Below are 6,000 nucleotides of genomic sequence, written 5' to 3'. Positions count from 1 at the left end.
TTTATTTCTTTTCTCTTTAGCTTTTCTCTCCCATCCTCTCCCCCTTATCCCTACCAATTGATATCCCTTTTAGATTCACAAAAAGTCTCATAAGAGGATAACGCAGGTTCTAATTCTACATTAGAAAGAAATAACTTATCTGCTAGGATGACTGATATAAAGGTATCGACATTCAATGTAAAAGGTTTAAACTCACCACAGAAACGAGGTCAAGTTATGCTGGCTCTTAAGAAAATGGGCTCTCAGATAATGTTTCTTCAGGAAACCCTCTACGCCAGAAGAGAATGCCAAGGCTACCAAAACGTCCATTTGACCACTGGTTTCATAGTGTACAACCAACTTCTGCCTCCAAAGGAGTAGCTATAGCAGTCCACCAATCCATTCCATTCACTGTATTACAGCAACACACAGATGCAGATGGCCGCCTGCTTCTAGTCAAGGGCTTAATAGCAACTCGCAAAATTCACTTTTGCAAACCTATATGTCCCGAATAAGTCCCCTGTGCATTGGCTTTTACAAGCTCTAGACACTCTTAAAATTTTTGCCGAAGGACAGATAATTCTATGTGCTGATTTAAACTTAGTATTGGACCCCGCCATTGACTCATCTTCAGCTAAATCCCGAGTAACACAAAAACTTCTCAGCAAACTACATAAGAAACTTCACGAATTGCGTTTGATAGATGTATGGCGTAGCCTTCATCCCACAGTTAAGGACTTCTCTTTCTACTCTGTTCCACATGGAACGTACCAAGGCTAGATCACATTTTGACCTCTGCATCACTTCTTCCCTCCTTCAGAACAGCGGAAATAGGAAATATCACCTTATCTGATCATGCTTGGCGACCTTCTCCCTGGCCTCTCTACCGCAAAGGAACTGGAGTTGGAAGTTAAACGAATCCCTGCTGAACAACCAATTACATGTGGATCAGGTCAGGACTCAGCTGACAGAGTACTTTGTACTTAACTTCTCCACACACAGCTCACAACCTATTGTCTGGGAGGCTCACAAAGCATTTATTAGAGGTTGCTTCATCTCCCTAGGCTCCAAGGTTAAAGAGGAACAGCAGAAGGCAATTGATACGCTCTTAGCAGACATAGCGACAATTGAGAGAAAACATAAGGCTTCACTGCGCAATGAGCACCAAAAAGCGCTGATAGAACTCAGACTTAAACTCAGAGGCCTTCTTAGCCATAGGGTAGCGAAGCAAATGATGAATTTTCAACATAAGGTATACGCTCATGGAGACAAAGGAGGAAAGTTGATGTCATCCTTGCTTAAGAAAGCTAAGAATGTCACCCATATCTCCTCTATAAAACAGCTAAATGGTAACGTGACTAATGACACCCCGGAAATAGCTAGAGCTTTTAAAGAGTTCTACTCGAAACTATACAATTTACATCAAACAGAAACACCTGATGAAGAACTCTGAAGAGAGAGCCACATCAGAGACTTTTTAGATTCCCTACATCTCCCAAATGTAACACCAGAAGACTCAAAATACCTCATTAAACCAGTATCACCCGATGAAGTAATCGTTACTCTCAAAACCTTCCCACCTGGAAAAAGTCCGGGACCTGACTGTTTACCCTTACTATATTATAAAAAACTCCAAGATATTTTCATTCCTAGGTTTACAGAAGTCTGTAATGCACTCATGCAAGGGGACTCCCTACCTAAACAGACGCTCAAATCTCACGTCACCCTGATCCCTAAAGAAGGGAAAGACCCCCGTATTTGCGGCAGTTACCGCCCGATTTCCCTCTTGAACCTGGACTTAAAATGGTGGGCTAAGATTTTGGTCTGTAGACTAGGCAAGTTCCTACCAGACCTGATAGGCCATGAACAATCGGGATTTGTCCAGGGCCGAGAGGGAAAAGACAATTACCACAGGATATTTCATGCTATATACATAGCACATAGGAAAAAGATACCTCTAGCTCTACTAAGTATAGATGCCGAAAAGGCGTTTGACAGAGTCAACTGGCTATTCATGAAGTTGACTCTGCAACGCTTCGCCTTTCCAGACAATTTCACGAGGGCGATATTTACTCTTTACCAAAACCATTGACTAAAAGTTAATGGTACGCTATCACCATCTTTCAATATAACAAACGGAACCAGGCAGGGATGCCCCCTGTCCCCCTCACTCTTTATTTTAGTAATAGAGACGCTATTACAACTAATTAGGCAATCCCCAGATATACCAGGGGTTCAGTATGACGGAAAAGAACTAAAATGTACTGCGTTTGCAGATGACTTATTGTTCTTGGTGGTGGACCCGGAGAAGGGACTAGACCTTCTAGTAAAATGCATAGGCGAATATAGTTCTTTATCAGACTTCAAAGTCAACCACACCAAATCGGAGATATTGAATATTTCCCTACCGGAACCCAAGGTTCCCATTTCATTGGGCTAAAGAGCCTATTAAATACCTAGGAAACTCAATTTCTAGTAATACTAATGACTTATACCAGCACAATTGCATCCCCCTTTTAGGAGATTTACAACGCATATTTCAAACATATAATCTCCCCTATCTGTCTTGGATGGGACGTAAAAATATTTTGAAGGCCTATGTAATGCCAAAAGTTCTCTATGTTATGCAGTTAGTCCCGATATGGCTCCCCAAACCTTTTTTCAAGAGTGTCAAGAGTATGTTCTCTAGATACTTGTGGAATAGCAAGAAACCCAGGATATCTCATGAAACCTTAATTAGAGGTAAAGAGAAGGGAGGACTAGGCCTGCCAGACGTATCTAGATATTACAGAGCAATACAGCTTAATAGGTGGCTTGAAATGGTAGATCCAAAAAGACGCCCAGATGTCCAGGCCATCTGCCGTCACAGTATAGGAAAACACTTCCAGAAACTCTTAAGGCTCCCTGACAGGTACATACATAGGGACATAGTTATAGATCCATTGTTGCGTGGCTTAGGGGAGGTATGGAGGGAAATGCGGAAAACGTTAGCACCTGAACCATCCCCTCTGCTGCCAGTGAGCCTACTACCAGACCTCCTAAACCATGATACTTTTGTCAAACCACATTTGTGGAACTCCTTAACATCTGTAAAACTTGGTGAAATCACCCCTAATATGGAGTCCTCCATTATAGAGGCACTCCCAAGCTCAATCACAAAATCTCCAGGGTTTTTCCTTGCAAAACCTCATATTAGAGCTGTGTGTGGGGAGTTGAAAGTGAAGTATCCTCTCCAGAGGCCCTTGACTGATTTCGAGAAATTAATCCTATCACCACTCATCGCTGCTAAAAAAGTGTTGAAGCTCTACCCAGTGGTGGGAGGCGAGGGTGAATCTCTGAAGCCTATGTACATCAGGGAGTGGGAAAAAGAGTTGGATAGGACTATAACTGATACTGAAGTGAAGCAAATACTGAGAAGTTCACATGGCTTCTCCCGCTGCATTAGTCTACAGGAGAATCATTACAAACTGCTGACAAGGTGGTATAAAACTCCAGACTTTCTCTACAAGAGGGGTCTAGCATCTACGAGGGAACGCTGGAGATGTGGAATTGGCGTGGGTTCCTTATCACATATCTGGTGGCATTGCTCTCTGCATTAAGCCCTATTGGAAGGAAATTGAAGAGTTGATTCAAAAACTAACAATCCCTGACTTTAAATTAACACTAGAGATAATGTTACTTGCGCTTCCAACCCCTCAATACTCCCCTTCAAAAAAGAATTTGATTTCACATATCATAGCTTCAGCTAAAGCATTAATCCCTTTACATTGGCTAGATGTTAACCCCCCTACTGTACAAGAAATGAAAGCTAAGACGACACAAATTTGCAGGTTTGAATAAATGACTAGCTGGATTGATAGAACTCATGATAAATTCATCAAGATATGGAGCCCCTGGAGATCTCTGGCGTAGATGGATTCTAGCTAAATATTAGCAATAATACCTAAACTTGAGACTTAGATATATGTACGCACACTTCCCCCCCACCCCACCCTCTCTCTCCCTCTACTTATTCTTCTTTTTCTACTTATATTTCTAATTTTTGTTTACTTCTTTCTTCCTCCCTTTATTATATTTACTCATAATATTGTGACATATACGAGATCAGTCTAGAGAGCGTTGTAAGCGGTCTTAGGGAAAGAATCTCCTATGCTCTTTTACATCTCCCTAACTGCAAAAAAGAAGCTACACTGATAAAGACAACCGTTATATACCTATGTATGTACATGATTATCTTACAATGTCTAATATTATTTGACTTTGGATGCTAGCATTATTATGTTTCTTTTACATTTATGTAACATCCTAATGCTTCTTTGTTACATGACTATACAAAAAAAAAAAAAAATAAAGAATTTACAAAAAAAAAGTGCTGAAAAGTTGTTTAGGGCTGTGGGACAGGAAAGATATGAGAGATGAGAAGTAGGCCTGTTTTGCATCAGCGAGTGAGGATTTGAATATGAGGAGGGATTGCTTGTATGTGGTGAAATGATCTTTAGAATGGGATTTCTTCCATCGCCGCTCAGCAGCCCTGGAAGCTTGTCTGAGTTTTTTGGTCAGGTTGGTGTGCCAGGGTTGTCTGTTAATTTTTCGGGTTTTGATGTGTGTGAGAGGGGCAACAGTGTCCAGAGCTGTACTTATTGTGGTGTTATATAGGGTGGTAGCAGCATCTGGCTCTTGGAGAGAACAGATGGTAGAGAGTGGGAGAAGAGAGTCAGAAAGCAAGCGAAAGTCAAGATGTTTAAGGTTCCTGCGGGGGCGTGCTAGTGTGTGGACCGGGGGAGCAGCAGAAGAGACCAATGAAGAGAAGGTGAGTAGGTTGTGGTCGGATAGGGGGAGAGGCGAATTAGAAAGGTTAGATGGGGAGCAGAGGCGGGTAAAGATAAGATCCAAAGTGTGATCATCTCTGTGGGTGGGATCTGAAGACCACTGTGATAGGCCGAAGGAGGAAGAGAGCGATAGGAGTTTAGAGGCGGCCGAGTGGCAGGTGTCAATAGGGATGTTGAAGTCACCCATGATAATAGTGGGGATGTCGGCAGAAATAAAGTGTTAAAGTGGTCAAGAAAGATGGTGTCTGGGCCTGGGGGGCGGTAAATGATGGCTACTTGAAGGTTGGAGGGAGAGTAGATGCGAACAGAGTGTACTTCAAATGAGGTGAGCGTAATGGAAGGTGGCAGTGGAGTTGGGCTGTAGGAGCAGGTGTCTGATAGGATAAGACCAACTTCTCCACCCTGTTTGCAGCCGGGGCGGGGGGTGTGAGTGAACAGGCAATATATATGGAACAGGCAATAAAATATTTTGGGGGGAAGGGGGAGGTATACAGAATTTTGCAGCACAATTAACCCCCCTCATCTATAATGGATCCAAAAATTATGGTACAAAGGTATTTATAAGTGATTTCCTTCTCTTCAATGTTTCTGCTCTAGGCTGTCAAAGAAAAACTGCACCAGCAGGTGATTTTTGTGCATTTTCTCTATCCAACAGTTATTAATGTTATTAATAACCTATGCCAATTTCCTCTGCACATGGCATCATCCTGGCCATAACATATTCATTCAGCTTTGACAGGGTGTATTACATGGCAACTGATGACATTTCAGGATTGTGTTGCCAGCTTGTTGTTTTCTATAGAAAGATGTGATAATTCTCCCTTTGTCCATGTCTCATAAAAAAATGTAAAAAAAAAACAACAACTTTTTTCTACTACATGTAGTGCCAATCAATTTTAAATGTAAGCGGTGATATGTAAATCATGTAATGTAAAGTCTAGTAAGAGGTCATCAATGTAATGCACATGTGCTCTCCGAAGTCAATAGACATTGAAAACATGAATCTCTCCTCCCACTATGCTTTCTATATAAATTGGTGAGAGAAGGGTGGAGTTTTGGCCCCGTAGAGATGCCTTCAGTTTATAAGTCATATTTGCCATTGAAACTGAAGGAATTCTATTTTAAGTAGTGTGGGGTTTCGCTCTGGTAGATAGGGTAAGCGGATGCAGGACAGAGGCAAAATACAAGTTCT

This window comes from Bufo bufo, chromosome 3 (assembly GCF_905171765.1).
Source record: "Bufo bufo chromosome 3, aBufBuf1.1, whole genome shotgun sequence".
NCBI lineage: Eukaryota > Metazoa > Chordata > Amphibia > Anura > Bufonidae > Bufo > Bufo bufo.
The sequence above is the reverse complement of the archived record's forward strand: the minus strand, read 5'-3'. Positions refer to the sequence as shown.